The sequence below is a fragment of the Equus asinus genome, chromosome 5, assembly GCF_041296235.1.
Source record: "Equus asinus isolate D_3611 breed Donkey chromosome 5, EquAss-T2T_v2, whole genome shotgun sequence".
NCBI classification, from domain to species: Eukaryota; Metazoa; Chordata; class Mammalia; order Perissodactyla; family Equidae; genus Equus; species Equus asinus.
Window position 1 is genome coordinate 8,974,562 of NC_091794.1, and position 23,247 is coordinate 8,997,808.

General features: G+C 36.9%; 1 protein-coding gene and 1 long non-coding RNA gene across 10 annotated transcripts in view; one reads left to right on the top strand and one right to left on the bottom strand.

Moving 5' to 3' along the window:
- The window catches only part of ALCAM (activated leukocyte cell adhesion molecule), a 193,548-nt gene that overhangs the window by 2,529 nt on the left and 167,772 nt on the right, over positions 1-23,247 (top strand). The gene's annotated exons all lie outside the window — the stretch shown is intronic.
- Positions 1-23,247, bottom strand: part of LOC139045221 (uncharacterized) — a 62,389-nt gene continuing 39,142 nt past the window's right edge. Inside the window, exons 5-6 of one of the 2 annotated variants that reach the window (XR_011503146.1) lie at positions 19,581-19,731; positions 1-16,856 (exon numbers count right to left, since the gene is read on the bottom strand). This is a non-coding gene — a long non-coding RNA (uncharacterized lncRNA). The remainder of the gene's footprint in view (positions 16,857-19,580; positions 19,732-23,247) is intronic. The other variant, XR_011503147.1, reaches the window with a different exon arrangement.

Here is a 23,247-nt window from a genome sequence, read left to right on the forward strand (position 1 = left end):
AGTTGGGCCACCTCGGAGGACAGGTTTTTCCGCATAACTGCTAAAAAGGGAGAGGTTCCGCTTTCAGACCTCGTTCGCTGCGCCGCAAGCTCGCGTTTCTAGCCGGCGCGGAGCCCGCGCTTTCGCCGAGCCGGGAGCGTTCTGAGCCACCGCTGATCTGGGGTCAGAAGCCTCAGACCTTCAATCAGTGGTTTCCTTGAATGTACAGGGCTGGCATATCAGCTGAATTCTTGGTGCGGTGTCAGTGTGTCTTAAAAGAAGGGTTATGGCACTAAAAGCGCCATGTCCAGACCTAGGGCGCAAGTCCTGGACGGCCGGTGCGCCTCCTGCGGAGCCCTCTGTATAGCTGAGCCCCATGGGCATGCAGCGCCTAGGGCTGGCTTTAGTCTCAGGGACTACCTGACTTCCCCGCCTGCCGCCCTTCATTGCCCGAGCAGTTTTAATAGTGTGTCCAGACCTAGAGGACAAAAATTCGAGTTTGTGAAACTGTTCCTGCAGGTCTTTCGGTCTGTAGTGGCTACATAGTCATTGATATATTTTAGGCATGGCGTGTTATCTGTTTTAGGAGGGAGGGGGAGAATATATATGAACCACGAAAACGGAATTCGGAGAAAAGGGCAATGAAGTATGTGCTCAGATCTCATTATTCTCGTAGAAAGAGCGTCAGCCTGTGGTGACATTTTGTATTGCTTTGAAAAAGGCTTGCTTTGATTATTTACAACAAGGAGGTGGGGCCCTGCAGTTAACTGTTTCTTCACTTGGATCAACTGTGTGCACCCCTCTCTGGAATTTTCTTAATTGCTCGCTGATATAAGGTTCATTCCAAGACGTAAGCACGCTTCAAGCTTTTTTTCAGTGGGATGTTACTTCGGACCGTTATCAGTTTATCTCAACAGGCCTTGGGAAAAGCATCGACTCAGATAATGTCCTTTCAGACCACTTGATGTGGGACTTTTAAAATTTATTAATTTAAAAACTGCAAACTGCTTGATAGCCAGTAAGTATTGCTTTTTCCTTGTTGTGTACACAGCGTTGAGGCTCCTTCTTCCTTGTTGCTTGAAGAGGCTTATATAGGGCTGCATGCAGTTAAAACACCATAAACTTCACGTAGGATTAAAAATCAGGGCACTTTGACCTTGTAACCAGCCTTCCTTTACAAATGTAAATATGTTTTAGGATGTTTTCAGGCTATTATTAATTCCCAATGACCACTCCATGATCAAAGAGACAGAAAGAAATCTCTGTGTTCATGTTCAAAATAGGTTCTTAGCCTCGACTGTTCCAAAGAAATGGAAGCGAAACTGAAATGCTGCAACAACATCAATATCAACAATAAATATCCTTGATAATTTATTTAATCCAGTAGGAATTTACAATTTACTGGGGTACTATTTTCAGTAAGCTGCTTTCCTAGGCTTGGCTCAGGACCATTCACCCTCAGGCACTTGAGCGAGTCATTTCACCATGTCAGGCTTCAGCTTTCTCAACTGTAAGTAAAACAGGGACTGAGGATCTACCTTCCCAGATCTCTTCAGCTCAAAACTCTGTCTCTAATGACCTAAGGGAAAAAGCCCATTTGGGCAAGGCAGAGTCATTTTACAATTTATATAAATTGTATTCCTAGAGAAATGTCAGTAGACTCCAATTGCTAAGTTTCCATCTTTTTTCCTACTTTGATAAACTCCTTATAGTATCTTGTGCTTACTCCTCCAGGCCTGAACAGGGCTATTTAAAAAAATGTGTGATGGGGAGGAGTTCGTCTCCCACTGGGGAAAGAGACCCCAACAGTAGGAAAGGATTTTAGGTCTCAAAAAACCGCATTAGTGTAACCCATACCTGCTGGAATCCTGCCTCTATTTAAACTGCATATATACTTCCTAGAATGAAATGTAAGTGATGGCTGATGCTAACATGTTCATGTGACAAAGCCTTGTATGTCCACCCCAAAGATGCTCCTGAACAACGAAGCTGATTTGCACCATGGTTGAAGCACAATATAGAAGGAAATAGGACATCCAGTGCTTTCCTGTTGTTTTCAAATCTACAGAAATCCAAAATATTTTAATAACCCAGTTTCAAACTTTTTCTGACTTTTTAGAAAATTCAAACCAGTTTATCTTTTTAAACAGAAATTTGGAAGAGAATGTTTGCTACTGTTGACCTATTAAAAAGAAGGAAATCAATAAATATCTACTTTAATAGTCTTCAGCGTTACCAGAAAATTCTTTATGCTGGAGTCAGTGCTCATGTGTTCAGTTTTTAGCTGTGTCAAATAAGAATATTGTAACCTTGGGAAAATCACTTTTCTGCTCCTTTTTGTATCCCGTCTGTACCATTTTCTCCCTATGTAATGCGTGGTTTGGATTTTGGCAAGATTGGTAATTCCCTTGCTCAGCATTTTGAATTTTTCAAGTGAACATGCTATATTAATTAAGACTTTTATTATATTATTAATAAAATAACACTCTTTATTCTACTTAATTATCCCTTTGACAATTTTATTAAAAGCAGGCAAAAATTTTTCTTTTCTTTTTTTTCTCCTTTTTTTTCTCCCTCAAGTTTTCATGTCACTAAACATAGGCCTTTATAAAACTGAGCCTTATCTAAGTTGTGTTACTTGGTGTAAGATGGCACCATTTTGTCGTATAGTATTTTAAATGCTTAAAATCACCTTGTCTTATATTCCCAAGCACACCTCTTTCTGTTCTGGCCATTTATTTCACATAAAACATCATCAAAGAGTTCTAGCTCTCTGAAGCTATTAACTCAAGTAGACACATGCATTATATATCCCAAGTATGTGGGAGAGCAACAGAGGTGCAGCTGTGATGAAAGAGTGTCTCTCTGCCTCTGTGTATCATGGAAACTCAAATTTAACACCTCTCCAAGTGTCAATTTTATTCTTCATTGTTAGGTTTTCACAAAGACCCATCTCATTTCCTACACATGAACGTATGTGGCATGTTAAGAAATGAGCTAAGTCACTGGAATACTAAAGAAGGTTTTCCTGGGATGATGGGTGATGAATTAATATTTATTTGACTAGTACTTTTGGATATCAGCTCCTTTTTATTTTCAATAAGAAGTGAAAAAGACCAGAAAAATGTCCATTTATATTTCTTATTACTTTTTTTTATTAGGCCAGAATTTTCCTTTCCCTGTGGAGAACAATGTCAAGACTAGAATATATCTTTTATATTTAAGAAGAGGATATTATAGGCTATTTGATAAGGTTAAATCCTATAGTTATTACAAGCATCTCTATATTGTACAACGTATTATCACATATTTGGAGTTATTGATATTTTCATCCAGCTAATTTATCTGTTTAAATAACAAAATTCATATCCCCCTCCCCTTTATTATTAGATGGAAGACCATATATATTTCAGCCAGGACTGGTTCCAAATGTGCTGTGGTATTCAGTAATTGTTTTATGGTAACCTATTATCCTAGCCCATTATTGTAGTGCAGTTCCAAGAATGAAATTAGCTTTTAGGACTTCCTCTCTTATTTATCCAGTCAGTTCTGAATTATCCCTTCCATTCAAGGGGAAATCAGAGTTGTGCTGAATGCGAAACAGTTTCTAGTGAAAGGGTTACTTAATTTGACTTTAAGTTGAGGTGCTTCAATGAACATGCCTGTGTCCCATCTTCTAAGAATTCATAGTATTGCAACATAGTGAAACTAAACTGTGAGAGAATAGATTAGTTAGAAATTAGACAGCTGTCTAGCTTCTCTGGCTTGCTTCCTTATTTCCCCCACCTTAAATCTCTCTTGTCTATCACTCCCTGAACCATACATCCTGGTATATCCAAGACAGTCCTCGTTTATGCCAATGTCCTTATTGAGTTATTAATGGTACCTTATTTCACTCTCAAAAGTGAAGTTTGGCTGACAAATTACATGTTCACCATAGTTATTAATGACTTGCCTGTCTATATGTCTGTCTTAGAGTACTTAACTATAAGACATGCATTCCTTATCCTGAAGAAGTGCATATTTCTAACCTTTTTAAGTATCAGCTACAGTGAAATATCAATAAGGGGTTATATATCCCTTTAATGTGAAGTATAAGAGAGAGTCAAGATTATAGCCTGGAACCCCAGAATGTTGCAGTAGGTGTGAAACATTAAGGATCTCATGGTTTGGAATGGAGAAGCCAAGAGAATAATGGTGTTTGAATTCACCTGGGAGTGATACTGAGTATGAAGTTATCTATGGAAGGCCCGTTTCATTCTGATCCTGAAATCCTTTCTCAGCCAATTGCAAATACCCATTCTGATCTCCTTTAAGGTTTCTCAGTAGCTCCACTATCAATTTGGATATGAAAAAATATTACCAGGGATGTCTATAAAATTGAAGGAAGCCCTAAGTGTTTTTGTACACGGAAGCTACAGTTGTATCAGTTAGAAATGGTGATCTGACTTGGGGCAGCCAGCAATATGGCTAGGACAGTTCATGCCAAGACTGACCATTCCTAATTAGGCACCCACGTGCTATTTGCTTAGTTATCTCTGAGTGTCTCAGGTACTCAGAAAACCCCCAAAGTGGATGGAGGTAAGAAAAGGTGAGAGGGTATCATGGAAGCACATGAGACAAAGGATGCTGTAGTTTTGTCCTCATTAAAAGGGTGGAATGAAGGGAGAGGGCATTGGCCACTGTGACCAAAACTCTTGTCAGCATATTACCAAGTATTTTCCCTAATAATTGGGAGGTTTCTGGATATGGAATTTACCTGGCTCCAAATCAAGCAAAAAGCAATGAAAGAGTAGACCTCTACTCTTACTACATTTTTGAACCACAGGGTATCAGTTAAGTGTGCAGCGTGATAAAGCCCTCTAAAACACAGAGGTTTAAAACAGCAACCATTTTATGTAGTTCATTGTTTTGCAGGTTGGCAACTTATTCTGGACGGTTAGGTGTTTTTCTGATTTTAGCTAGATGCCTTCATTCTGCTGTAGTCTGCTGTGGGCCCTCCCAGGCAGTTTTGCTTCTGGGAGTTGGCTGGTTGTTGTTCAGGGAAAATGCACTCTTCTCCATGGGTTTTCATTCTCTAATAGGCTTAGCTAGGCTTGTTCTTTTGGTGGAAGCAGGGTTCTGAGAGAAAGCAGAAGTGTACAAGCCTTCTTCAGACAAACCATAGCTTCTGCCACATTCTGTTGGTGAAGATAAGTCCCAAGCCCAGCTCAGATTCAAGGGTGGGGAAATCATCTCCCCCTGTGGAATGGAAGGAGCTAAAACACTGCAAAACGTGTGGATAATGACCAGGAGAGAGAATTAGGACCCTTTTTGCAATCAGTCTACCTCTCACAATAGTAGTTCAGGATGTGGCAGCAGCAAGGACTCTTACTGCAGATGCTTAGGCCCATATTCACAGTTGACACCCTCCTCTCCTAGATCCTGGGGCAAGGAATATGACAGACTGTAGGGGCTCAAGCAGTGTCCCATAAGAATACTGTTTCCTACTGCTCAAACCTTACCTTCCCCTGGAATAAAATTATGGAAAGTTTAATGTGTGTGTGTGTGTGTGTGTGTGTGTGAGAGAGACAGAGTGAGAGAGAGCGAGAGAGACACAGAGACAGACAGAGAGACAGAGAGAGAGACAGATTGATTGTGAAGTGTTAAAGGTGTGCAATTCATGGTCAGGAGCTAAAATGTAGTAGAAGAGGCATTGTTGGAAAAATGAGAAGGTGCCTTAGCCATTCATCTTGTTCAGTTCTCTTATTTGACAGCTGAGATAGATGAAGCCACAGGTTAAGAGATTACCTAAAATTCAACAGCAAATTTGCCACAATTTTTAAGAGATGACAGTGCTCTTAGTTTCATGTATGCCTAGACTCATAGGGTCAAGGTTTTGGAGCCATAAAGAACCTTAAAATTACTTAGCTACTGGCCTAAGGTTCCATTGTTAGCCATGTGAATTAGTCTTTCAACATACGTAACAGAATTCAATAAATATTTATTGGAGTGCTCAATATGTGCAAAGTATTGGCCTTGTTGCTTGAGACACTGCAATAATACTACACAGTCAGGGCCTGTTTCTCCAAGAAATTATGTTCTCTTTGGGAAACAGACATCAGTAGACTAATTTTATAATTATTTGCTACAAGTTCTATTAAGTACCATAAGGACAAATAAAGAGCATTTTACATCAAAGTGGCCAGATGCGGTTTAGGAAAAAATGAGAAAGGTTCTTTGAGGAAGTGATATCTGAGGTATGTGCTGAGGAATCATCAAGCACAAGATATGCACTGAGCGAATGACAGGAGTGGAGACCCTAAGGTGGGAAGGAACATGGCTTCTCACTCCTGAAGGTGCCAGGAATTCCTTGGAGTTGTTCAAATACTTTCCTGTGATTTTCCTAATTTACTTCCCAGTTGTGGAGTTCAGAAGAGGATCTCTTCGATCTTATTCAAATACTCATTTTCTGTCAAATATTTGTATATACACTTCCCCCCTTTAAATAATCAAGTGGGAACGTACTATGCACACCATTTTGTACCTTTCCTTTTTCACTTAGCAGTACATTTTGGAGATTATCCCGTACCAGCACATATAGCGCTATCTCAGTTTTTAACATGGTGCATTGGATTTTATTGTATGCACCATAATTGATTTAACCATTTCACTAGTTCTTGGAAATGCAGATTGTTTCCAATCTTTGTTATTACAAACAATACAGCAGTGAACATCCTAATGCATGTTCTTGTCCATATGTGCAATTACGTTGGTAGGAAGGTGTCTCAGAAGTGAAATTGAATTGAAGTGAAAGTGAATTGAAGTGTCTCAGAAGTCAAAGAATATATGTATTTTTCATTTAGAAAGAAATTCTAAAATTGCAGTTCAAAGAGTATATACTGATTGTATATTTGAAAGTTACGAAGAGACTAGATCTTAAAAGGTCTCATCACAAGAAAAAAATTTGTAACTGTGTGGCGATAGATATTAACTAACATTGTTGTGGTAATTGTTTCACAATATATACATGTATCAAATCATAATGTTGTAGACCTAAAACTAATACAATGTTATGTGTCAATTATATCTCAAAAATAAAAAGAGTATGTACCTTTTAAAACTCCCAAGAAAAGTATATGAAGATGCCCCTTCCTCATACTTCCTCTATAACTCTGTACTATTAATATAACTTTTTTAAATAAACCAGGATAATAGTTTGGTTCTTATGTATTTAAAGCCTGTGGGAAAAATGAGAATTATGGGAGTAATAGGCACACACCCTCATATGTAAGGCGAAAGCTATAGATAGATTGGTGCCTAACTTTATTATACATGAGATAGAGCCAAAATGGGAGAAATAGTACATTTATCATGAATTATTACCATTGCTCTTTCCACATAAGACGGCTAACTTTTGGAACATAAACTATGTAATTGTCAGCCATATTTTCTTCCATTTGGGAAGATTCATACTTTGTGGGATCAGATTAACTAGAGCAGTGGAATAAAAGGCAACAACCTGTGAGCCTTAAGAGTAGTTGTTAGTGTTTTTCATTATATAAATGGTTTCCAAATATTTGTGTTAGTTCATTGTAGGTACAGTGTCCATTGTGTGGGTGGTCTAACTAATGCCATTTTGTAAACCTTATGTAATAGGTCTTACTAAAGAGACTTCAATTATTTTTAAGTAAATTGTATTTTGAACAATTCTTCCAAGTTTGACAGGCTCATCAAAATAGTTTATGAGCTGCTAAAATGTACCATCTTCTGTAAATTTATAAAAACCATCAGTATCATCAAATATGTTTCACCCTGTAATTTTTGGACCTATTATGGAAAGTAGGAGTGAAATATATTTTTATAGCCCTTTTATGTAGAAAAACCACAACAATATGTATATGAAAAGTTTTCAAGAAATATATACTGAAGATATACCTTTTAAACAAGGGAATAAATATTCATAATGGAGTTAATATTAGTATGCACATACTGTAATTTTATGAATAATGCAGTTTCTGCCCGGGATTTCGTTTTAATGTTCAAACTTGTGGCATTTATACTTTATTCGGTAAGCATTTTCTCTACCTGGTGATAGGTATGACACTTTCCAAGAGAAATGTTTATGTTGGTTTTAAGACATAGGTTTTATATTTTTGTGGAGATGGGCATGGTTCTAAATATGAATAATGCTTTTGCAATCAGATCTAAAAGTAAAATGTAATTCATGTTTGGATTTGTCCTGTTGGATTAATCTCCTAACAACCCAACCCCAATGGATGGTAATCTAGTTCTCAAATAGAAATTTTCTTTTAAAAATGACTGTTTAGTGGAAGATAAAATTGCTTTTTTTTAATCATACTAGAATGGCAAATAAGTATCTGTTTATTAAAAGAAACCCTGCATCTGCTCAACTGTTTTTCTCTTTGCTGATAAGAAATATGTCTCCTTTCTAACATAAATGATAAAACAGTAAAAAAGAGTAGAGTTTCAGGGTATGGTTTGGAGGTTATCATTTTTTAGAATTGATCTGAAATGTTTGATTAGAAAATATTTCAACTGAGTGCTGACTTTTTGTAGACAGTACGGCTATACCTCCATGATATTAAAAAAAAATAATTCTCTGCTTAATTTTTATAGACTGTCAGTGCTCACAGATTTGACAGACTGTCAATATATACACAGATTCCATTGCACAAGAGCTCAAAGAGCTTGGGCTATGGATCAGAGCATTAGTTTGATTTCTATCTCTGTCTCTCTTTTCTTATTGGTAAAATGAGCATAACAATACTACCAAGCTCACTTGATATGAATATTCAAAAACGTAATGAGTGTATAGTGCATTTCTCAGTGCACACAGTGGACTCTCAACCACTAATAGTGATTATGAATCACATTTTTCACTAATCATAATATTATAATTCAGTTTATTCATATCAGGAAAATATGTGAAACCCTCATTTTACTGATTGGAAGATCTATTTCAGTTCCATTTAGGTACATTTTTGAGTTTCCGTAACAAAATTGGAATTCATATTCTTATTAGGATGTTCCATAATCCCAATGTCTGTCAAATAACTTTTCAGTTTTATCACCTTAAGGAAAACAGAAGAAAAACACAAATTGAAAATCAAAGGCTTAAAATGTAATTTCTGCAAATAAAAACCATTAAGATCAAAAGAACACATGTTCTAAAATCATAAGGACATATGTAATTCACCTTATTCTTAGAAATTGATATTGTATATCTGTTTCTATAATCTGAAAGATATTAGACCTTAGAAAGAGAAAAGGTTTACAAGTATTATGATGTAATCATTTTGATGATGAAATTATGCTTTTAAATGCAAGGCATATTTCTCAACTATAATTCAATAGAGGGAGCTCCACTACTTTCATTTTATGAGCACTGTAGGATGTTTCTATTTATTATGATTTTTCTCTAATTTAATAGTGAAATTATTTAAATCTATAATTTTAAAATTGGTAATATTTTGGAAATTAAACAATATCCTCCTCTTATTAATAGGATTCAAAAAAATGCTTCTACAAATAGTATATGTTTTAAAAGCGTAGTTCTTAGTTCTTTGTACCTTTTGGATAATAAATTGCCAGAAGAAATTAAGGTAGGTATACTCTTGAGAAGCATACTACACTCTAATATAGCAAGGTATGAAAGCAGAACAAAGTATTTCCAATGGGAGAATAATGAATATTGTTGATATTACTTTTGTGGTATCTATTAAATGAAAACAGTTATATGTTTGAATAGGAGAGAAAAGCTAGCTAGTATTTTCCTCAGTTACTCTGCCAAGATTTTTATCCAAATGATTATAGATTTTTACATGGAAACAGTCTGTACTCACATCTTCTTCCCTTTTTTTTTTTCCTAAATATCTCCTTGATTTAGATACTGCAATTATATTTTCACTCTGAGTTGATACCCATCACCTGTGTGTGACCCTGAGCCTAATTCATTTACCTTTCATGAGATTCACTTTTGTGAGGAAGATTGTCACTGAGCTAACATCTGTGCCCATCTTTCTCTATTTTATGGGGAATGCTGCCACAGCATGGCTTGGTGAGCTGTGCTAGAGCCATGCCTGGGATCTGAACCTGTGAACCTCAGGCTGCCAAAGCAGAGTGCACGAACTTAACCACTACACCACTGGGCCAGCCCCCGCCCCACCCCAGTTGTTTATGTTTTTTAAATGGCAATGATTTTATTGAGTTCCGCAGAAAATTGTGTAATCCCACACATTAGACCTCCTAATTTATTACTAAAATGCTGTCAGTTAAAGAAATGGCCCAGTTCTCTGGCATTTTAAGAATCACCAAAACACAGACAGCTTTTAAACAGTTCCTATTGAAAGTAGATATTTGCTCTTCTGGCCCTGCTATAGGAGGGCAGCCTGGGGATTGAGGCCACGGACTTGTTCATTACAGCCTTAAGCGTTCTTTAAAGTAAGTGCTCATTTTATTATGTTTACTTTCCGTTATAGATCAGAGTTTGAGAATGTGGCTTCTGGAGCCAAATTGGATGGTTTTGAAATCTGTGTCTCCACTCTCTGCTCTCCCAAGCAGATGACATTAGCAAACTGCTTAACCCTTTTCCGTCCTAATCTATGCAATAAGGATAATAGTACCTATCTCTTCGGATTGATGTAAAGGTTAAATAAATTAATACATGGAAAGCTCATTCAATAGTGTGATTGTCAAATAAGGAGCTCCCCATAAATTGTTGGTATTGTTCAAGTATTTAATCTCAGTTAATCTTTCCACTCTCCCCAAAAGATGATTATAAACCCAACTTTCTTCCATCAGTACATGAGGAAGAGAGGCCCCAGGTTGCTCAAAATGATAAAACTGCCTGCTGTAGCTGTTGCCCACGTCGCCTTATTCTTCCACTCAAGAAGTGGAATATGAATGAAAGTGATATCATATTATTTATTGGGCAAAGCCTTGAATCTACTGACTTTATAAAATAAATGTCATCCACAAACTCCCAGACTTTGTCCATGAATTATTAGTATCATGCTTATTATGACACAGTTCTCATCTGATAATGAAACATCACTGCATTGCAATCTTGAGGTTAAAATCTAAATTTAAAGCTAAAACACGACACCTTGCAGGCTGTGGTTCACAATGTCTGAGAGTAGGTGGTTGTCTTAGGTCGTTAGTCTAAGCTGGCCAGAGCTAACTCAGAGCACGGAAGTGTGTATGCTTGAAAGACAGATTTAGGCAGACTCTGTAGGTTCAGGGTAAAACAGAGCACGGTGATAGAACACCTTAAGGAAGTGAAAAAAATAAACGTTGTTTAATGGATTTCCCAAACTTCAGTCTGGCCTGCCTCCAGTCTCTTCTCCCCTCTGCCTTCAAAATGATCTCAGATATGAAGAGAATCTTGTAACTGCTGCCTGAAATACTCCAATGGCTCCCTGTTAGAGTAAGGAGAAAATACAAACTTCTCAGCACAGCATTTAAGGTTCTTCTTACATTTTTCAACACGGTCTTTCTTGCAATTCCATGCTCCAGCCATACCCCTAAGTGTGCCATGCCCTTCTTGTTCCCAGGATTGTTATTCGTGTCACTGTTTTATTCTAGAACTCTCTCCTTACCCCCCCTCCCCCAACACCCTCCCTTTACCTGAATAGCCAGGAGCCCCATCCTACAGAACACAGTTTAGATGCCATCTCCTCCAGGAAGTCTCCCCTGGTCTCCCTCAAATGTCTGTCCTCTGTGGTTCCAGAACTCATTTCACTTCTTGCCTATTGCTTGTTTATTCTCTTCATTCTTCCCTTAGAGGCAGGGGCTATGGCTTCTTCATCTTTTTTGGACTCAGTGTCTACTGATGTATACTATATCCCCAGTACAAATACGATAATTGAATAAATGGATTAGTCACAATTAGAAATCTTGATTATTAATGAAGCCTATTTAAAATTGCAATATATATTCACGTATGAATAAAAAATATCTATATTGGGACAATTTTTCAATTGCTTTTAGAAATTCAATTAGAGAATGATAAATCTCCTGAATTACAGTTTTTAAATAAAACAAAACAGTATTTGCCATATTCTACCCAAGTTATGCAAATGAAATATAAAAAGAATGGAATAAAGTTAGTCTAATTTTTCTTCCAGGTGCTGATCCACATTAACATAAAATAAAAACTTTAATTACTGTATTCTCCAAAGTTCCCATAGACACCTAACATTAAATGTAAGATCATCCAGAGAAATATAGAAATTTATTTAAACTATTTTATTTTTAACACTGTAGATTTTCTAGGCTAATTGTAGGAACTCGTTCACAGTAAGCAGCAAACGACTGGTAATATTTTTTTTTCCAGTTTTTAATTCTTAGATTAAACCTGTGGATCATGGCATTTTCCTGAATATGGCAAAAATAGTATACAAAAGATTTCATGAGAAAATTGATTTCTTGCAAGCAATATTTAGTATATTTGTACTACAGAAAATACATGTGTATTGTGGGCCATGCCTTGAATGTCGTTAACAATAAAATATTAGAGATAATTTGGAGAAACTCTGGTGTTACTTTTGGAAGAGTATTTTCTATTGAAGAATTTTGAACATGCAGACAGAAACCTAAGAAAACTTCATGACAGAAATGGAGCAATTTTATTTTTACTGAAACATAAACCTCATGCTCTTTAAACTAAGATATCATTTTAAGAGACAGGCCATTACTGATAAAAAAAAGGAAAAAGTACAGAATTGGATTTATCACAGTACGTCATTATTTGATGATATTTGATAGCTGAAAACTTAATAGTTTTAGTCTGATGACTCGTCTCTGGGAAAAATAATCTTAATTCCTATAACTTTCTGCTTAAAGCCTTTTTTATAAACCTGGATTTATTTCTTTGCTTTGCTTTGTATCCTTCTCAGTTATTCTGAATTTTAACTTTTATAACTTGGGATAGTCAAGTTGTCTCCTTAGTTCCTGCCCAGAAATTCTAAAATTTTTCTAATACGTTATGAGTACTTGTCCAGATAAAGCAATATAAATCCAGCGCCTTGTGACTGATAGCTCCCATTTACTGAAAACCCCTATGCTATAGGCACAGTGGTACTTTACAAAAGAACGGCCAATATATTTGTAAAACCAATTTTAAGTTTAACACCTACATATTTTTTTATTTTTTGAATTACAAAATTTAATCTCCTTTTCAGCCTTTCAGTAGGATTTTGAATGCAGCATAGCATCTGTATCAAAAGGTAGTCAGGATAAATGTGTTATCAGATAAAAGCCAGGTAAGTGGGACTTTCTCTTTCTTTAAAGACATAAAACTGGTTGGGGCATATCAATGACCTGGCGAGTCTGGATTAATAAAATAGCTTACCTCGCAATTTTTTAAGAAAAATCTCTTCTTATCCTTGAAAAAATGTTACCCGTTCCTGTGGATTCTTGGATCCATGGCATCTAATATAGGTTTCACATTAACACTGTTGTGACCCAACAAAATAATCTTCCCACAAACATGTCAGACAATATAAATAACAGAGCTCTCAACTTTCCATGGAAACAGAATCCAGGGTTAATGTGGTGAAATTATTTTCATCATTAACAAGCCTTATTTTATGCTATCTAAATAGGTATGAAAGTTAAGTTTATGATAAAGGACGTGATCGCAGGAAAAGTGAGTATTCTGGAAAAGCCATAGAGGACAAGTGATGCTTAGGGGACAGCTCATCTGGCTGAGGGAGATACAGAAGGGAATGAAAGGACCTCTTACAGAGAGGAAAGGAGGATAAGACCTGGAAACTAGGATGAAGGGGCAATTGCTGTTTCAAAGAAAGATAGTGCTACAGATTATTTCTGTGGACAGTAGCCTTGTACTATACAACAATTTGTCTCTTTTTGCTTTGCTGACATACCTAGTTGATAATACATTCTAGTAATTCCAAATTTGAATCTCTCCTCTCAATAACTAACAATCCCTTAATTTCTTATCTTGAAAGGGAAAGAACAATGGCTAGAAAGAAACTTCTTACAGAGAAATTTTGATGCGAACCCTTTTTGAAATCCAGAGAATTCTTGACCAAATTTAGCAGTGTTTGTCAAATTCTACAATAGCAGAATGTGAATTCATGGTTCTTTATTGAAGTTTAGGAATCTGAGTGGTAGTAGGTTGCTTAATTCTATAGATAAACTAAAGTTAAGTAGTGCTAGGAAACATCGTCTAATAGTAAAATTACATAAATATACAATGTTGGTTTCCATCTAAGCATATCTGTGTCTGCTCAGATCTGTGGTGAGTGCTGGAGGCTTGTCTAGACAGGTTCAGTTCTATACCTGAATCAATGAGAATCTAGTGAGACTGTTTGTGAAACTACTCTCCCACAGATGGATGGAACACACACTATTAATGTTCTACTGGGTGACCTGCTCTCAACCCAGGGATCAGTGGGCTTGTGATAAGACTTGAGCTTTGAGCTTCTGTTTCCCTCCACCCAAAGAGTGGGGCTGGGGCTGGAAGAGAGTTGACCTCTGAAGTTTGCAGAGGAGGTTAAAATAGAGAAATGAGTATATATAGGGAGATGAGTGGGATTACTCAAATTCTGAAAAGGAAAGTCTGATGAGTGAATCAAGGCTGAAGGAAGAAGGAATGGATACTAGAAAAGCAGAGTTAGGAAGACTAAAATGAACCAGGGACATGACTTTGGTTAGAACAGGTGCCTACACCTCTGTGTGGAATCAGCTACACAATGGTCCATGCATGGGCCAACTGAATAGAAATATTCAAGGCCAACATAAACTCCAGATTTGGTCCCAGTTGTGTGTCCTCCCTTGGTTTATTCACAAACAGAGCCCAATTAAATCTATTCTCATCGGCTAGGCACGTAATTCCCCATGGCCCCTAACCTGAGACATTAGACCCTGCTTCCTGACCCCCTAGGCTTGGGGCGTATGCCTATTGAAGTCAATATACATATTTAGTTGCTTCCTTGGTGAGTTGTGAAGTTTTGTCTGAAAAAATTAAAATCGGATGGAAAGGTATATTATACTCTTTCTGATCAAGTTAAGCACGTCTATGAGAATCATGCCTGTTCGGACACAAAGCCCTAACTCAGGAACTACCAAATAGCATCATTCTATCCTTCTTTTTATGTTCCAAGTACCATCTCCAATGTTTGCAATGCTATCCTTCTGAACTTCATTCTTTAACATGAAAACAAACATCATAGGTAGTAAGAGCAAGTTACCCAATAAACACTATTTTTTCAATTGTTTCAGTGTGTCTGGTTAATATCATATTAAGTGTCGATAATATTTGGAATTGACAAGTTTTGAGTTTTATCTCCTCTTTTTACCACAAGTCATTTTCTAAATAGAAATTTAGCAGTTTCTCCATGAGAGAAATAGAATAACCGAGGAGTAATGATTATTTTCCACAGCAGTATGTAGTAGTCAAACAGGCTGAGCTTCCAGACAAGTTTATTACAGGAATGGCAGGCAGAAATAAAAATAAAATGAACAATCCTCCCCACCCACCACAAAACCAACAAACCATCAAACAAAGCTCAGAAACATTCAAACATAAGATCATCTTTTACTTTACTTTTTTGTTGGTTATTTACTTTGCCTCCTGGAAATATTGCACAATCTATTAACTCTTCCTCTTTAGATGTTTGCAGGATACAGAATGTACTACTCACTTTTAAAAAAATGATGTTGATTCTCACACCAGAACCAGTGTGCCCTTGTTAACCACGTAACTACATTGTTAAATATAATTGCTTCTCAAATAATGAAATAAAATGAAAAAGAAGTTAAGAAAACAGGCCTCATGCAAACAGTCCATACACTCCACTAACTTAATTACTTAATGATTAAACTCGAAAGCATTGAAGAGTGAGTGTTGGTTTATCATTGTTAAATCAATAACAATAACCAGGGTCATTGTCGAGTTAATAACAGTGACCAGGAACTTTCCTTCTTGGTGAGGCCTGACTACCAGTGCTCATGGCAAGTGATGTAGAAGCCTGGAGAGGGTGTAGGGAGGCCCAGGTTTCAGTTCTGCCTTTGTCAGAAGCCCTGGGATTTGGGTTAGTTACTTCATATTTCTGTTCCGTGTTTTTGCTTGTTCGATGACGCTATTAGGCTGGAACTGAGTGGCTTTCCTTCCTGTGATTGTTAGTGTTGCGTGATTTTATTCCACTGCCAAGTAAGAATGATCTTTGCATTGTATTTTTTTTTTGTATTATTTGCTCTTCTTTTCTCCTCATCAGTATGCCCAATTAAGAGCTAGCCATGTAACAATTTGCAGATTGAGATTCCCAGTCACAGTGGACCATAAATAAAATAATTGAGCCATAGAAATAAAAAAGTACAATATAGGCAAGCATTAACAGTGTGAAATTGTGATACCCAAGGCGGGATACAACTTCTCCCCTACTCAGCGCTCAACAGACTTCATGAGAGTACAGTGCTATATTTCATTTCAGTCTCTATATTTTAAGTAAATACATAGGGAAGTTGGTTTTCGTTCAGAGAGAAACAATAAAATTGATTAAACCTTATAGACTACAGGTCCTGTGAGGAAGGGCTAAGGTCTGGAGAAGAAAGGGCTAAAGGGTGAATTAAGAGCTGTGATGAGAACACAGATCCACGATGCCCTGTCCCCACAGACAGCTGTCCCACAACAATAACGAAACAGCATTCAACTGCTGAAAGAAAAGCTAGTTCCATGACTTTGAATTTGCTACTTTCTCAGAGTGTTACAAACGTTATAGCTGCTCGTCTGTCTGGGATGTTTTCTATGTCTTCCATACTTCAGGGAGAGATTTTCTGATGTCTCTTTCAAGTTAGAGATCAGTATGAAGGGACAACAAATTTGCTGATGAAAGCTTCATTCTTCTTACCTGTAAAGTGATAGGAAGAAACTGTAACTTAACATTCCTTCTGGTTCAAAGTGTCTATGGTTTTTGAGTGTTGGGATGTTGAACCTGAACCTTAGCTTAATTTGACTGTAGGAATATCCTTCTAGGAAAACTTATTTTAGGTTAAGAAATCAGACTTTCTTTCTTTTTCTTTTAAAATGTAAAATGGGTACCTTTTGAACTTAATGGTTAGATTCCAGATGGTTCTAACCACACCCCATGGATTCTTAGCTCTTGAGAGCTCAAAGCCCTGAGACTTTACAGTCAAGATTTAGACTCAATTGAATGGTTATGTTAAGGCTTTTGTGAAAGAAAAGAGGAAGAATGAATAACTGAAACAAGTTACTTGAGCGGACAAGTTATGTAAAGTCTCTAGGTCAGTTTCCTTATCTGTAAAATGAAAAGAATAACAGTAATTTTATCAGAGGTTTGTTGAAAGAGCTAAGTGAGATAATCCTTGGAAAGTGATTAGCAAAGTGAATGACAGTAGTACAGGCTTCAGAAATGTTATCTATTATTATTAATACTGCCATATTGTCAACATCTTAAACCAAATGTTTTGATATACTGTGCCTTCCAAGAAAAACTTCAAATATGACACATATTCAAATGTAATAGAAAACAGGAAAAAATTTCCATGTGAAATGGAAAACTATCCCACTACAGTTCTCTTTACTCCTATTTACTAAAAATATAAGGATCGGGGGCCAACCTGGTGGCATAGTGGTTAAGTTTGCATGCTCTGCTTTGGTGGCCTGGGGTTTGTAGGTTCAGATCCTGGATGTGGACCTAGCACCACTCATCAAGCCATGCTGTGGTGGCATCGCATACACAAAATAGAAGAAGATTGGCGACAGATGTTAGCTCAGGGACAATCTTCCTCACACACACAAAATATATATATATATATATATATATATATATATATAAAATATACTATTATATGTATATATAATCGTAAGAAAAAAGGGGTAGCGAACAATGTGCATAGAATGCTCATGTGCATAAAAATGGAATATGTATTTAAATAGATACGATCACTTAACATGCTTGTGTATACATAGACATTTTTTCCTGAAAAAATATAAGAATCTTTAATAATGGCTGTGTCTTAAAAGGGAGACTCAGGCTATGAGCGAGGAGGAAGGGCTCTTTGTTTTAAACTATACACTTTTTCATATGATATGAATATTTATAATGCGTGTATTATTTTTAAGTAAACTACTAGTGCAAAGATTATTGTAACAATGGTGCTACTACTAAAACTGTAGAAGAGATACACTTCTCAAGTAGCAATCCACTTATTTTGAATTGAGAAATTAGGACATTTAATTACATATAGTGTTATCCATGATTACGAATTTTTAGAATAACAACTATACTAACAATTAGAAAAACAATTTTTTATGTTTCTTGCTTCTCTTTCCCTTCCTTACACACATGAAAGTTTTCTGATTTATTACAGTATGCCTACAAACATATTGGAATTAAAATGATCCTTCATTTTTATTGGCGTTTCTTAAAATGCTAGTCCACATTGAAGTTTAAATCACATTTAAAATGATATTGCAGAGTTGAAATGAGATTGATTGATGTTTTGGAGTGATTTGCAAATGTGGAATTCTGAGCCTACATGATGACTGCTAAAGATCGCTCAAACGTATAGTTAACAAATTCACACCCATAATGATAAGCAAGCGAGTATGAGAAGAAAACATACAACAAGAGGAATTTAAATTCTGTATCAGTAATAATATTCTGATGCCAAAGGTTGTTAAAGCACGTTTAATGGAATGGATTATTTTAGAAGCTTGTGACATAATAGTCTTGGAGAAATGTTTCCCAAATTCTTGGGATCCCAATAGTTAGGCCATGATCAAATTCATTTGTGAAATGGTGCATACTTATACTCAGTCTTAGAATTCACAATACAAATAAGCTTTGCTAATTCCTGATGTACAGAAATTTGTTTAACATTTTTTATAATCTGGTGCCTGACTTGAGACACTTGGAGAACCAGTATTTAGGAAACATTAATCATATTTACAAATAAAATACGTCACATAAATATATTACACAAATAAACATATTATCCAGATTTAGGATTATTTGATTTCTGGTATCTTCTAGATCTATTTTTCAGCATTATAAATAAAAATATAACAGTAGAAGAACAAAATAAAAGCAACCTACTGTTCATTTCTGTGAATCTGCATGTAAGATTTCGGCATGATTTGGAATTTATATAATCCAGATTTTAATTTTAAGCTCACTTGAACATGAGTGATTTTAAATTTGTGGAAGTAGCCAATAGTAATTGGATTATTATCATTTTTTGGCTCACTTGTCGAATATTTAGCACCTCATAAATGGAAGCTAGAGGCCTCAGGGATTTTCAAGGATATAACCTTACTACACAGAAGGCAGAAGAATTGTATTGCCAAGCTATTTTTATCAATCATCAAAAATTTCAAAGCGTAGATATATCTATAAGTAAAACATTTTTGTTATTATATTTAAGGACTGCTTAGAGAAGTGGAAGAATATTCAAGCTCATCTCTTCATTGAAAGTTCACTGGAGGAAGTTAGCAGGGCTAAATTATCCCACTACAATTTTAGACAGAGTTCACCCTCCTAGAATCCTTTGCAATATCAAAGTTGATTTGTTTTGAGTATAGATTTGTGCAAAACGTATTTATAACTCACCTGATTCAAAGAGACACCACTTGGCCATGATCTCCCTATAACCATTCTCTCATCAGATGATTCTTCTGGATCCTGGCAGTGCTGGGAATGGTGTCTTTTAGAGTATATTCTGGCATTTAGAAATCCAAATTGTTCTGATTTCTAGGCCCTCCTTTGTATCAGACATTTAGTTCACAGTTAGTCAAAAGCTAATTCAAAAGAGGTTAGACTTTAAAACATATGTAAACGTTTTAAAAGAAACAACTGAAAGAATAAGATACTAAAATTAAGATGGAATAAAGTGTTTTATTTATTTAAAAATATAATGAACACTTGCGGTAATGAACAATTCTAGAGGCTTGTAACTGACCTCACTTGTCAAGTATTGAAGCCAGGCTGATTTAAGGACAAGCGCTTTCCATTTATGAGCTGGGATGAATAGAATATGAAAGGCACTGTGAATCCCTCACATTGCCATAGTAATCCAACAGCTACAGCAGCAAACAAAAAGGCTTTGTGTGTTTTTACAGTCTAGGTCTGGTCCATTTTCTCAAGAATGCCACATCAGTAGCCAGAGTACCATAGTACTTTCACTAATTATGGTAACCGCATGTAAAACACTTAAAACTGAAAGAATTAAAATTAGTTCTTAGATAAGTGAGCCCACTGAGAAAGTACAGAATAGTTTGGGGCAGCAGGTTGATTGTGTTTAGTTCCACTTTTACTCCTCCATATGTGTTCATAACACCATGACTCCCTCCTCTTGTGTGTCTGTCTGAGGTGTCAGTACCTAGACGAAGTATGTGAGGGGAAGGAAGCACAGACATTTTGAGACATTTCTAGTTTCCTTTTGCGGACACACAGCGGTGGTCAGGAAGCTGCCACCCTCACTCCCTGTTGTCTAGACTTCATCTTCAAGAGGTCCATGGAGACACTTCTCTGCTTCTTTGCTGCCATTTCCATTTACTAATTTCCTTTGACTCCTTTAACCTAAGCTGATTTTGTAAAACAGACCTTTGTCCCAGAGGATTTTTAAAATTATCACTGTTTTTGAGAAAACACAGGACATGAAAGATCCTACAAAACACTCCTGAAAATTATTTCCTTATTTCTGAGTTACATTGTGTAGATTTAGAACTATACAGCTCTGTGGGCTTCTCCTGGAACTCATGCGTTTATTGTCATGAGCAAAGTTATTTAGTCTAGGAAGTGATTTTTTTTTCATTTTAAGATTAGCTGCAGCCATAGGGAAAGTGTGGCAAGCCAATGACTATATTTTGGAAAATTCTTTAATAATTCAGTAGCTTCCAGAGATTGCCTTTGCTTTTTCTGACTCCATCATAGTGGCCTTATAAGGTTTGCTCCATGTAGTTATCCTTTCCATTAATGTGGACAGTAGAAGCAGTTTTATAATTGGTGAAACCAGTGCAGAGTAGGTAATAATGACCATAGTTCATGGGGAGCTTTTCAGAGCGTTATAATTGGAAGCATAGTAAATAAAAAATGTATCTCATGCCACCAAATTGTGCCTAAAGCTTCTCACCAATCATCAGCATGTGTGATTTAAGTTTTTTTTTTTTTTTTTTAAAGATTTTATTTTTTCCTTCTTCTCCCCAAAGCCCCCCGGTACATAGTTGTGTATTCTCCGTTGTAGGTTCCTCTAGCTGTGGCACGTGGGACGCTGCCTCAGCGTGGTCTGATGAGCAGTGCCATGTCCGCGCCCAGGATTCGAACTAACGAAACACTGGGCTGCCTGCAGCGGGGCGCGCGAACCTAACCACTCGGCCACGGGGCCAGCCCCGTGATTTAAGTTTTAATTGTGACCATCCTACCAACCTTTTTTTTTTTCTGCTTTATCTCCCCAAACCCCCCCCCCCCCACCCCCCCCGCCCCATACACAGTTGTATATCTTAGTTGCAGGTCCTTCTAGTTGTGGGATGTGGGACGCTGCCTCAACGTGGCCTGACGAGCGGTGCCATGTCCGCGCCCAGGATCCGAACCCTGGGCCGACGCAGCAGCGCGTGCGAACTTAACCACTCGGCCACGGAACCGACCCCCTACCAACTTATTGACGAAGGATTTGTGCTATTAAAATTTTTTAACAGCTACTTTGGATCCTTTTTATATCTCTCCATTAAAAGCTATATTTAATGACCATAATAGAATGGAGAATGCTTTTACGATTTAGGTTGAACAATATTCAATGGAACTTTTTCAGGATGACGTTCTAATATATGGTCAACCTAATCCTACAAGTATAATAGACATCTAGAACTTCTTGTCCTTGGAGAATAGAAAGAAGTATAGAAATTCAAAGAACTAAATAGGCTCCCACTCCCCACCTGCAGATGTTTTTTCTTGCTTTCTTACTCTATGTATACTCATGTGATATAGCTCTTCTATTTTCTTTGAAGTGACTTTTCCACATCAGCTTCTATTTTAGATTATTTCCTGTGAAAATGTGCTTTTCTCTTATTAAGTTAAAAGCAATTAGCTAAATTCGGCCCATGATTCTGGCACCTGTGTCTTTTAGGATCTTTTATTGCAGTGACAGGAGTCTGCAAGATCTAGCTTAAGCAAAAATGGGGGATATATAATGAAGGTACAAAAAATCTCTGTAGTGAAGGGAGATGATACAGCATGGACTTAGGACTTGGGAACTAGTTAGAATCAAGGGCATGAACACTGTCAATTCTCTCTGTCTCCATTTCTCAGTTCTTCTTTCTCTTTATGCGCCTCCTTCTCTCTCTCTCCAGACTATCATATTCTGGTTCTAATGCCATATGGTAGTCTGTAGCTCCTGGATTTAGTTCTCCTCCATTCAATAAACTAACCAGCTTGGTTTGTCTAGTTCCACTTCCAAATTTGCATGGAAAGGATTCTGTTTGGCTCAGCTTGGATCAGGTACTGACTTAGTACGAATCCACTATGATTGGAGAAGGGGAAGTTGAGAGATTTCTATGCAGTTTCATGAAAACTGGGGATGTGGTAACAGAAGGGACTGGGCAGCCAAAGTAATATTTGCTTACTACTGTAATTTTTATTTAATTTAATCAAGCTAATATTTATTGGACATCCATTATGAGCAAGCCATTGCATATTGCTATTGTGCTGGATAGAGATGAGTAAGATACAGTTTCTGCATTCAAAAGGTGTAGGAGGACACAGCAGCTGCACTAATGATTGGAGTTGCATGCAGACAGACAGCGGAGTTCAGTGATGATCATAAGGAAAGAAATAGGAGGTTAAGGATATAAGAGGTTTGATCCTCTTGAGGATATCTGAAATAGAAGAGATCTAAATATGTGTGTGGGCCAACAGAAAAGAAAGAGCAAGCCAAAGGGGCAGAACTAAACTTGGAAGCAAATGAGGATTGATTGAGCAAGGTGTTAAAGTTGGAGGAAGAAGAGAAGCCGTAAACGGGAGAAAAGTGCTTAGGAATTTGTTGGGCTTCTTCCTCAAAGATGAAGCCAAAAGACAGATAAACGCATTAGTCTCAGCTGAGTTTTTAAGTGGAACTGTAGTGGATTTAATCAAGTTTTGGGCATTCTTCAGGAATATCTACTACCTAGGAGTTAAAATATGGTGAAATTGTCATTTTCCCACTGCCTGGCCCTCTATTTCTTTGGTTCTCCTCATTTGTCCTTAATTCTGATGATGTCAGCAATTATTGGCGTGGTTAAGCCTA